This window comes from Montipora capricornis, chromosome 14 (assembly GCF_036669925.1).
Source record: "Montipora capricornis isolate CH-2021 chromosome 14, ASM3666992v2, whole genome shotgun sequence".
NCBI lineage: Eukaryota > Metazoa > Cnidaria > Anthozoa > Scleractinia > Acroporidae > Montipora > Montipora capricornis.
In genome coordinates, this window is record NC_090896.1 from 43,839,675 (window position 1) to 43,852,174 (window position 12,500).

General features: G+C 40.2%; 1 pseudogene; it reads left to right on the top strand.

The window, feature by feature from the left end:
- The window catches only part of LOC138033748 (uncharacterized), a 59,173-nt pseudogene extending 48,667 nt beyond the window's left edge, over window positions 1–10,506 (top strand).
- Window positions 10,507–12,500: the final 1,994 nt, after the last annotated feature.

Here is a 12,500-nt window from a genome sequence, read left to right on the forward strand (position 1 = left end):
TGAGCGAATAGAAAGTAAATATACTTTTGCAATTATGGTGTTAGGTGTTTTCGAGAGAAAGAGAAGTGTACCCAGTCGACATATAATACTTTAGATGGCATTGACAACAAACATATAACAACAAACATATAACTACCAAACATATAACTACCAAATCAATATAAAAATAGACATATTTTGATCGAGGAAGCATACATAAATGGTTCCCTTTGTGGGTATTTTGTAGGATTGACGCACAAAACAAGACACGGTATCCCGTAAAATATCAACGTTTTTATTGTGTTTCTCACATTGAAGGTGTTTAATCAACAGGGCAGTCCTGTTTAGTTCTCACGCCTCCATTACATGGTACTATAACCTCTCTGTCATGTGGATCGTCATTTGGTTCCCAGGCTAATATGTCATGTAACCGGGGATATCAACTAGCAGGATCACGTGTGCGCTCATGCCAGGAAAACGGAAGATGGTCAGGCAACACGACAAGATGCATTAGTAAGACAACTGGAAGCCTCAATAAATAACCGTATCTACCGTAGCAAATGAGCGTAGTAAAAGTACTTGACGCCATTTTATTAGTTTGTTTTGTGCGGGTCATCAAAAGTACACACTTTTTCTTTGCAAGATAAGTCAGCCCACGACTGATAATTTCTTCTCTTTTTTGCTTTTCTGTACAGTTGTCAAATGTCCGTCAATCGAAACACCGATCCTCGGTACTGTTGTTCCTGAACAGTGCAAGATAGCATCTGGTGTAGTCTACAAAACGGAATGTTTGTTCATGTGCAATGATACGAATGGCTATCAACTCCAAGGTCCGGAAAAAGTTACATGCCTAGGGAACGGCTCTTGGAGTGCTGATTCAAAGCTAACCATTTGCCAAGGTTAGACATTTTTTTATAGTAGCAGAAAAAATGACAATCCAATTTCAGATTAGCTTAGCTTAGGATTACTTTTTCAACAATTTACATCAACCAAAATTAATTGGTGGTCGGCCTGAGAAATAAAACAAACGAAGCGAAACCTACAAAATATGAGAACTTTTGCGAGAGAAAAACAGTGCCCTGGCTTCTCAAAATTATAAGTTACGAAAATAAACTCTATTACGCTCTCCATTGTTTCCATTACAGATATCCAACGTCCTAACCTGCGATGTCCACCTGATATGGAGGTTCCCACAATAACCGGCCAATCATACGCAAACGTCTCTTGGCAGGTTCCAGTCCCCACTGACAACTCAAATGAGCCTTTAAACCTGACCGGTTTGAGTCCACCACTGCAGTTGAATGTTGGTCGAACGGAAATTAAATATGAAGTGATAGACTCAGCTGGACTTAAAACTGGTTGTGCATTTTCCATTCATGTCAAAGGTAAAAGTGACTTATATATTAGAAAAAGAGGACAAACCAATGAACAAACAAGAGACTCGAATGGCGTTATAATATTACATGTACGAATCTTTGTCCTTTTCGTTTTGGTGGCATTTCTTGGTATAAAGTTCACGCAAATGTGAACACTGGAAAAAAGAATACATTTTGGCTGCTTTCCAACCAGACAAGTTAACTTAATGAAATCAGGGAATGCCATAAGCAGCTGGTTCCTGTGACTGGAATAAAAAAAAAGATGGAATGATGGACGATTATTTGTCGAATTCCAATCGATTGCTTGGGAAGACTGATACAAAGGCGATTTTATTTGTATTAATTGCTGGCGTTAACGGTTACTCGAAGGCAAGAGGATGGTCACAAGCGACAGTCCTAGCGTCTAACTCGCCCGTTAGTGGTGTGAAAGCGCCATTTTAGAGTGATTAACGCTTTACAGTGCGACGCGCCTTACCGTCGCCACCCAAAAAACTTTCACATTTGACAACTACGTGTAAGTAAGTCAACTCAAACAACCCATTCAACGATGTTCAACTTGCAACCGTGCGAACTTTTGCAAGGTGACTGTCAATCAAATTCGCACATCCTGATTGGCGTATAAGTTTTAAAAAACTTTGTTAGGTGGCCACGGTAAGGCGTGTCGCACTGTAAGACTTTTCTTTAAGTACAAAAGCGATTGGGGTGATGTCTGGATTTGCCATGTTGCTTCCGTAGACAAAATTCTTTAGTCAACTTCATCACTCCCTTCCCAAATGTAGGAATGAGTTCCAGCGACCAACTGCATGGGGCTAGCAACCCATCGTGAGTGAACAGGGACCGCGGATCGAGGGGGGAGGCGCTGGTAGGGCTACATCCCTGCTACTTTCTTTCTTGGATAGATTTTTTTGGGCTCCAGTATTAATGTCTGAATTTTACCTCTTCAACTTTGCCAGACTACTTTAAAATGGTCTCCACGGTACCTGGAGAAGTGGCAAAACCCCTCTTTGGAAACCGAGCTATTAAAATCTAGTCATTTGGTCTCTCCTATAAGCCCGTAATGCAACTGCAGTTTCTTATAATGTATCAGATATCAGAAGGCAGTTTTTTTTTGCTTGATTCTTTGTTTGTTTTTTTCCGAAACAGCTGATCTGGTTACCTTTCCGTTTTTCATAATTGTCCTCTTTTGCATCTGCTATCAGATCTTGAAGCTCCTAGGATCGAATCTTGCCCTGATGATATCCGCATCATTTCTGGCGAGAGATGGAGCACGATTATACTTCCTGCAGTAAATGTCACAGATAATGTGGGAGTAAACTTATTCTCAACAAACATTGTAAACGGAAGTCAGCTTACCTGGGGAAAATATAATGTCAATTATACTGCAAACGATTTGGCGGGGAATACGGCGACCTGCAAGTTTCTTGTTGAAGTAGCGGGTATGTACAGTCTGTTGATTAATAAGCAGTTTGACATGGTGAGCTACACTTAACAGTTTTTAAGCACTCTCAATACAATTTTGGATTTTTAATTCTATCATAAACGTTTAGAAAAGACATAAAAACAAGGGTAGAATACATTTATTTACGTGCTTATTTATTTATTTATTTATTTATTTACTAATAATCTTTTTTTTTTCTAAATTTGATTGTAAGTTACTCAACCCACCTCGATTAGCTTTGCCACATTGGGGGGTGTGTATTTCTCTTGTAAATTTGAACTTATTGAAATAAAATTATGATGAAATGATGATCAAATGAAATGAAATGATGGACACGCGATTTTTAAAGAAAAACTTAAATAAGTTACACATGAAGTGGATTTAAAAGGTCATCAATCGAATTTATAATTCTTTCAGGTAAGTACATTTTTTGACTTAAACGGCTAAGACACGAACGACATCTAGGGGACCGTGGAATCTTCCATCTTAGCACGTTTATTAACATATACATCTATTTCTTAAACGGGAGTGCAATAGACCAGAAAGTAATTGCGCTAACATATATGGGTTATTTATTACAGACTCCCCATGTGAGGACTTGCCAGCTCCCAAGAACGGAGCCAAAGCGTGCGAAACATGGCTGGCTGGGCTAATCTGCACCGTGCATTGTAATAAGGGATATGGGTTTGCCAACACTCCAGAGACTGTTTATAGCTGTAGTCCTAATGGGGAATGGTTTAACGCCAAAGTACCAGGGAGCACAGTACCTGCTTTTCCTGATTGTTCAAGTAAGAAAATTTAAAACGAAAATATCATTTTTGGCGACGACGTCTTAATTAAGAGTTCTTAAAAAGACATGACGAATTGCCTTTTTTTTAACTAGTTGGGCAGTGTCGGTACACTCCAGTTACTTTCAACATGCAAAGGAAACCGGAAACTGTTCTAAATAGCAGAAGTTCGAGATAGCCAGTAGTAAATAAATGAGACTAAAGGACGCCGTTGTGAGCCACCTCATGAAAGTTAGTAAAATGGCAAGTTTGAAGACCCTACGTCGTACAAAGTAGTGGAAGTATGACACTTCTAAGTGGGGAAATTTCGTATCCAGGGGAAAGTGCAATACTTAATTTGTATCGTGAAGTGAAGCTATGATCCTCGCAGTTATGAACGCAATTTTTGCAATTGCGTAAAGAAGCCTGAAAAATTCAGAACTTCAACGGGGTTTGAACCCGTGACCTCGCGATACCGGTGCGACGCTCTAACCAACTGAGCTATGAACCCTTTCTGGGTTCTCATGTTCCCGTAAGGAATGAATCAACGATTATCATATCCGCAGTTCATATATGATCCATTTCATATATCATTTCATCACTTTGTATCGTTACAACAAGTGATTTTACAAGATACCGCTTACAAATTGTGGCCATTTTACTAATTTTCAAATGTTCTCCACAGCAGTTATGAAAGATTTTTGCAATCGCAGGCCAATATTAAAATCCCGTAAGATTATTGCGGCAAAAAATAAAGCCCAGGACAAAATCAGGATTTATCAACTAAACGCCTGAAAGTAAGTTGGCGAAATGTACGGAACATCGAAATCACGAACGAAATGGACAATAATGATGTTAGTTGGGTGATATCTAGTTTGGCAGAGGTTTTTGTTATAATATTTCCTCACATATTTTCCATGTTGAATCGTGAATATGCTTGCCAGGTGAAGTTGAATCACTTTTCTTATGATCTTAACATTTCAGAAACCCACCAAGCACAACTGGCGTGGAATGCTGAGTTTCACTATCTCACTGATGAGTGCGGTGGCGAAGAAATGGACGCTGTTATCGCTAATAACTTTATCGAGATTTTAAGGAGATCTCCTTTCGGCATGGCCGGAGCGTGCAACGAAGATTGTAAGATCGAAAACGTGCAAGTCGAATGTGGAGAGAAAACACGCCGTAAAAGAGACGTAGACGATAACAAGGGAACTGCAACTATTCCACTCACTGTCAGTTTTGTGTTAAAAGTTCCCCTCCCAAGCAATTCGTCTCAAAGTGATCTCAATGCGACGTCTTTACAGATATTGAACAACATACAAGCAGCCCTTAACGAGTCAGACATGACTCTTAACATCAGTGGTATGTTCATAGAAGCGGATCCATCAAAACCTCCTAAGCTTCGCTTCTTCCGTCTTGTTTGTGATCAGGGGCAAGTGCAAAGAGGAACGACTTGTGGTAAGTTACTGTAGTATAGTCTGTTGAGAAAACGTTGCCAAAATGCACCAAATCATCACTTTGTTTTAAACTTGATGCTATAGGTTGAATAGCATTTCTCAATGTGAGATCTTATGCAAGCTATTTTTTTAGCTGCGACTCTTCTCTAAGTAGTTCAAGGACTTTAAGAAGAAACAAATTCACCGCTCCCAAAAGCCAGACTGACAATATGTATTTTTTGTTTCTCGTTACTACGTTTCCACCCACCGCATGTCTCTGCTGGTCAGTGAGCAAACAACACACATCGTCAAAAGTTATTTTCACGCCCAGTGACTCATAGGGCGTAAAACAAAATTCTCCCTTCTGACCTGGTTTTGGTTAGCTCGACATCCGAAAACTCCCCAACAACATTACAGACAACATAAAACAAACCACAGTTCTTTTAGTGATCCTAACGAAGGGCTTCTGGACCTAACCCTGGATTATTTTGACTTTCTCACTGGGGAGCAATTTACCTTATAAACTCAACTGATAAAACTCAGATATGTTCATAGTTCGCACACCTTGTCTGGAGTGCCTTCCTGCTGTGTTCTCCTTTCGTCGACCCGCCCGCTGGGTTTTACCAGAGTTTACATGCATGGTTCAATGGTCAAAACTAATCTATTGTTGTTTACCGTTCGTTTTACAAACTAGTGAACTGTCCACCTGGCTACTACTTCAATGCCACCAGTTGTGAAGCATGCGCATTAGATCGATACCAGGACCAAGAGGCTCAGACTTCCTGCTTGTCATGTCCATCCGGGACATCGACCTTCGGGCAGCAAGCATCAAAACGGCGGCAGGACTGCCAAGGTAACAGCCGCTTGATGCAGAAAACCAATTATCATAAATTCGTTTCCCTAAGGACATTATATTCAATTTGGCTCCAGAGATAGAGGTGCCTTAAATCTTCTATTCAACGGACTATGCCACGAATTTTTGCATTAATTTAACCCTTTCTCTCCCTTTGACGAGTAAAATCGTCTGGAGTTAGACAGGGTGATATCTATAAAGTCACTCTTGGGAGTGGAAGGGTTAACAAGACACAAGAGATGTTTGTAGAGACTGAAATCCAAATTAGCACTCTCGTTTGTTCAAAACTAATCTACTAGTGCAGTGCTAAATGCAAGTGTCCTTGGCCACCAATGGTTAGGATGGAAACGAATTGCAACTTGAAAAAGGGCGGACTACTGTTTTTCAAGTTGGAGCCTTCGTGTCTGGTGAGAGCCATTATAAACCGATTATGGTTAGTGCTCCTCTCAGTAATTAACGACATATCTTTCTTTTGGAGTTTTAAGACTGGTTTGTGTATAAAATTGTCTTGTTTCAACCCGAATTTTGGTCCAAAGACAGAGAAAGAACAGTGAAAACATAGCGCCTTTAACCTCCCTTTCTAAAAAGCACCCCTCCCCCCCCCCTTCCCCGTCATTTCTTTCCTACCCCTTTGTATTCACAGCCAAATTTCAATAAACGACACCCTCAAATGTGCACTGATGAGAGTACCCTTCATTTGCGTGCTGAAAGTTCTGAACGTACTAATTTGCTCTTGATATTCAGCTACATAGCGTCGAAATTTCATAGGCTTCAACTTTTCCACTTTGCATTTTAGTTCCTTTGGCAGAGTTGTGACCCCTCTTTCTTTGCTGTCGGTAATGCGTTTTGCTGAATAGATTCTTGGTATTGAACTATATCTATCATGAAGTGGAGACACTTTCGGGGGAAACCATGATTCGGAACATTTACAAAACGAAAGGATTCCCCCCTTTATAGGCCTCCTTTGTAACTGAGCTAATTCCTACTCAGCGCGGGGGATACGAATAAGCCTCGTTTGTCGATTAACCTTCCCCTCCCTTGGGGTGCTTAATATAGGATTTATGGTTAAATCACAATCCTTCCGTTATGTTCTCTACCGGAGCTTGTACAAGAAGCAGTTTTTCGCTCGATTTAGCAATGCAACGCTCCTCCGTTACGTTTCTTAAACTGTGCGCAATGTGAAACCAAGTGGAACATCCAAATGTACAGTACAACTTCTCTCTTTCAATGACGTTATATCCTCTCTCCATAGTGCAACCCACCATAAAGTTAGCGTCTTCAAAGGAAGGCCTCCCCAAGATGATCATCATTTTAGTCTTGGCAGGAGGAGCAATCCTCCTCGTAGTACTGCTTATTATCGGGCTGTACTGTGGGAAAAAATACTGTTGGTAAGTAGATCTCCAGAGCAATAGTAATCGAGAATGTATCTTAATAAAAATATTCCAAGCGTTTTGCGTCAAATACTGCAGGAGCAAGCTGAAAGAACAGGGGTGTAGGTAGCCTGGCCAAACGTTCAATCCTGGTATGACTTTAGAGAGACACGAAGGCTTAATCAGTTCCTTTTCATGACATTTATTGACTATAAGAAAGTGTATCCTCGGCGATTTGCTGCAAACTCCTATCAAAGAAGAGACAAATCTTATCGCTTTAACTCTCTAGAGAGGTTTAAAATAAAAGAAATAAATAAGTAATAATTTTAAACCACTGATTACCGAGCATTTTGTCGAAAAAAACCTTTTGAAGCTCGTCGAGCCGTTTTCTGGCCAGATTCTAACCAAAAAGAATGAAAACTGCCCAAAACTGTTTGCTGGTGGAGCTCATCTCGCCCCTCGATCTGTTCCTGATGATCGGGCATGCGCAGAAAACAAAATTTCGAGATTTCCCATCTCTCTTCACCTCTTCTTTCACTTTTCTTGCCTCGCTTTCTTTTCCTCTTCCTGGGCATTTTTCTGGGCTTCCTTTCGGTGGGAAAAGATTTGTGGAAAACGTTTAGGATCATATGATTAGGTGGAAGAAAGTGCAGGTGGGTAATGGAAGGTTTTCATTCAAATTTTCGGCTCAACGTCAATTGGTTTTTTTGCGTTTTCTCCGGCCTGTTTGAAGGAATTGTGCTCATTTGGGTATTTATTTGAAAGATATCTTCCCCCTACACATGCTAAATGTAAAAGTTGTCTATGAGCATTAAAACTGATGACGTCACAAGCAGTACAAGGGACGTGGTTCTTCGCGGCCGGTTTTGCCCTGCACAGGTGCCAATGGGTTAACAAATAAATAAATAAATAAAATAAGCCTAATTCATTTAACGAGGGTGATGTTTAGTAATTCAACTGACAAACCCGTGGCCCTCGAAATTCCGGATGGAATTGGAATTTGGAAACCTGTCTCAGCAAGGACGAGAACCAACAAACTCAGCCGACGTATGACGCCGAGTCCTGGAATCGAACCCGGGCCACATTGGTGGGAGGCGAGTGTTCTCTCCACTACGCTTCCCACCACTACGCCTCTCACCAATTCGCCTCTCACCATTTCGCCATCCCTGCTACCCAAAGGAAGGGATTTCTTACCCCTCATGCAGTTTCCAGTAGAGGTAGTATATGAAATTGTGAGTGTGGTATAAACGTTTTTGTGTCAGCTGCTTTCACCAAGAATTTAAAAATTTTAGCCTAGCAAAATCTAAGCTAAGCCAAAAAAAACATCATCAATTTCAAAACCATTCTTATTACAATAAGTCTCGAGGAAAGCGCCTTTTTCCTCTAACTCTTTTTTTTATTTGTTGTAGTGGCAAAAACGGCAAGGTTGGCAATCATCCTGTTGGGTATGAAAATGAGACTTACGCAGTGAGTGACTGGTACGAGCTACATCAGGGAAGTCGCCTAAGCACTGAAGCATAGGTCAGGACAACACAGATGGTTATTATTTGATCAAATCCAAAGGAAAAATAGAACAGACAGTACTCATGGTTTAATGCTATGATTACCAACGGAAAGCTACTCCGTTTTAACGTCTCTTTCCTGAATATATGTAGTTCTCGCGACTTCTTTTATCAAATGTAAATATTCTTTGAAGATAATTTTACTCCATTCAACAGTTATCACGATCACTTGCTCAAATTTCAGGGCTCTTCATTTGAGGTATTTTACATACCCTATAGTCATAAGCAGAAAACGGTTAGTTCTCCAATAATTTGTTCATTGCGTGTAGGAGTTTTTTGAGGTAAATATTTATTTCATGGCAGGAATGCAAACGACACAAACCATATTTGAGGCCTTCCATAGACCTTATTCATAAATGGCGGTCACATTTATAATTCTTTTGTCCACGTGCAAATTAGCCTACCAAGCCTCATTTTAAAGCAAGAATTCTTTTCAATTCACTGTATGGTATGGAGGCTTGGTAGGCTAATTTGCACTTCGACAAAAGAATTATAAATTGACCGCCATTTATGAATAAGGTCTATGGGGTAGAGGCGATCAGCGACAAGGCTCCGAAAACAGGCGACAATCTTCTCCGAAAACACCGACAACCGACAGAAATTAGAAGAAAACGCGCCAAAGTTTGCGACAGTGACGATTCACATTCCATTCCTCTTTGTTTACTTTGCGACAGCGACATGTGTCCCTAACGAAACAAGCGACAGACCGCGGAGTCATAAACGAGCGACAAAGCGACCCCAAACCACCTCTTGGTCTCATATTTTAATCGTGCCTTTGATTTGTTTAATCTATTTTGTTTTGCTTCGCCCACATGCAGGAAAAAGTGTTCCGTTTTCTGCTTATGACTATAGGGTATTGTGGACCTCATTACGCTATGAAGAGAATTCTGTTTCATAGTTTTAGCGGTTTTTTCGTGCGAAACCTCATTATATCAGGAGGGGCCTTAGAATATTTTGTCGTTGTAGGTCACGCCACAACAGCTTAACCAATTATTGTGGACTCCATTACACTATCAAGCGAATTCTGTTTCATTATTTTAGCCGTTTTTTTGTGCGAAATCTCATTACATCAGGAGGAGCCTTAGAATATTTTGTCGTTGTAGGTCACGCCACAACAGCTTAAACAATTATTGTGGACCCCATTACGCTATCAAGAGAATTCTGTTCCATTATTTTAGCCGTTTTTTTCGTGCGAAACCTCATTATATCAGGAGGGGCCTTAGAATATTTTGTCGCTGTAGGTCACGTCAGCGCCTCACACATCATAATTGTCTAAAAACCTGTTTACATGAGGAACTCATACCGGCATGCCTTTCACCCCGGGATAAGTTTCTCTTCAGAGTCTCGTTATTTACCTCTTGGTGTAAACGATTCCGGGGTGGTGAAATTTGTTCATCCCGGTCTTCAGTAGCGGGAGCATTTCGTCCCGGGATGAAAGCACACATGTACACAACTATGAAATTTTGCGCCGGGAGGAAAGTGAACCAGAGAGGAACTTGTCTCGGCTTTCATGTAAATGCCGCCATATATCAGGAAATTTTCAGGCCACTATCGCAAAAAACAACTTCTTCCTACTCCCTTCTTCTGAGTTAAAAACAAAAAAAATCAGAAAATGAAATTCTGCTGCTAATACCTGTTTAAGTAAGTATATATTACTTGCAAACTTTGCTTTGTGAAAAGTGCCTCAGTTCACCAATGCTTTCGTGTGAATAAAAAATTTCTTTCATATAAGCTGTTTCAATGATTTCTTTTGTAAAGCAGTAATGTCTTGGTTTGCAATTTTTCCCTTTCTCCCTTCACGATTTGCTTTTTCATTACAGACTGCTTGCAGTCGTGATGATCGAGGGGGCAAGTCAGCAACAACGCGGCAAGGCTGGAGCGAGGAGATAAAACGAGAAGAGACTGGAGAAAAACCGTTTTGTCACGTTTCTGATTTTTCGCTCACGCAGCCGATCTGTTAGCGGTCTTCTTCCCGTACCAGTGTAGGCTATAGATTGGGCTGGTTGAATGCGCCTCTCTTGAGCTGTTTTTCCTTGAACAAACCGTTACTGAATCTGTCTCAAAACGCAAGGGAAAACCAAAAAGTACGGAGATAAAGAGTACGATTATACCCTCCTTGGGTTGAAGTAATGATCACACTTTTTGTGAGGTTCGTGGATCTGGAAGCCTATCCCAAAAAGGCCTGGCCCGAGAATACAGTTAGAAAATGAAATGTTGAGCTGCATTAGGCTTGGTGACAGATTAAGAGACATGAGAAATTTCTATTCGTAGCCGAAAAATTGACAAAAAGAAATATCGTGTGGAAATAAAATTTACCATAAGGAATGTGCAGGCTCCAAATGAGAGAGCATTGCCTTGAACCATGGACTCCTGCTTATATTTGTTTTACTCAATTATTATTATTATTATTATTATTATTATTATAAAATATCACGAAAAAGCTAATCAGGAAGAGCTTGCTGGCAGATGGCGAGAGGATGGGCTTCAGTATTGAAAATTATAACCTGTTAAGTTTGGCAAACTTCAAAGCTAAAAATTAAAGTTGAAAATTTTAATAACAGCGACACAGGAAGTTACTTCTAATATCTTTTATTTCAGTTGTTTTCCGTGAGGAATTTGATTGCAGGATTCAAAAATTAAAATCATTTTAATCGTCTCTTTATTCGAGTTAAAACGTCGTAGATTTCATCAAATTGGAGAGTTAGATATCACATCTGTCAAACAACTCGTCACATAAAGTGATTTCTCGTCAGAATTCGCTGATGTTGTTTCTAAGAATAGTCAGTCACGTCATTCGGCTGCAGCTGTCGTTTAGAGTTGCGGTAGAAAAACGCACTATACTTCACTGCTCAGCTAGGGGAGTAGCTGGCTCAGAAGTGAAAGGACGAACTGTCCCCCCGGTTTCGTGCCGAACATCAAGGTAAAATATATAGCTTACACTGAAATCTATTGGCTACGAAACGATAATATTTCACCAGCACCAAGATCAGTTTTCTGAGGTAACGTATTTAGCTTTTTCAATTCGAATTCCGTGCTTAGACTGACGGCACTTCACTGCTTTTTTTGCCGCCAAGCGTAGCTCGTATAAGTGCACATATCTGAATGCTGCGAGCCTTCGTACTGACATTTCCCTTTCGTATTATACGGAAAATAAAGTGAAAACTTCAATCTCAAGGTGTTTAGTGTAGTGACACCGCCTGTCTCTTTAGTGTTGTTGCTGTTGTTGACGATTCAAGGTCGTTCGAGCTCAGGTAAGTGACGCAAGATCTATTAATTTGACACAACTGTAAGAATTTTTTTATTCGGAGAGGAAGGTTAATTTAAACCCGATTTAAAATGTCGTGTAGTAAGCTTACTTTCAACAATAATCAATAACCGAAAATCGAGTAAGAATATCTGCGCTGGGGTGCCGTAGGCAGCCAACGTCATAAAATGGGCGGAATTCCGTTTTCATCTTGGGCGCAAATCGACACGTTTTTCTTTAATTTTTGACATGTTTAAAATGTCTCGCATTTTCGGTAGCCGTTAACAACGTGAGTTTACGTCAGCGACTTGAAAGTTCGCCATGAAATTATTAGGCAGAAGTAAAATTATTTATTGTGTGATGGTAAGATTCCTCCACATTGCTGAATGATGTTGTTGTTTGCTTTATTTTATTTGCTTTTGTTTTTCTGTGAAACTGTGAATAGTTGAGTAGAGTGTTGATTTATAGGCATAGG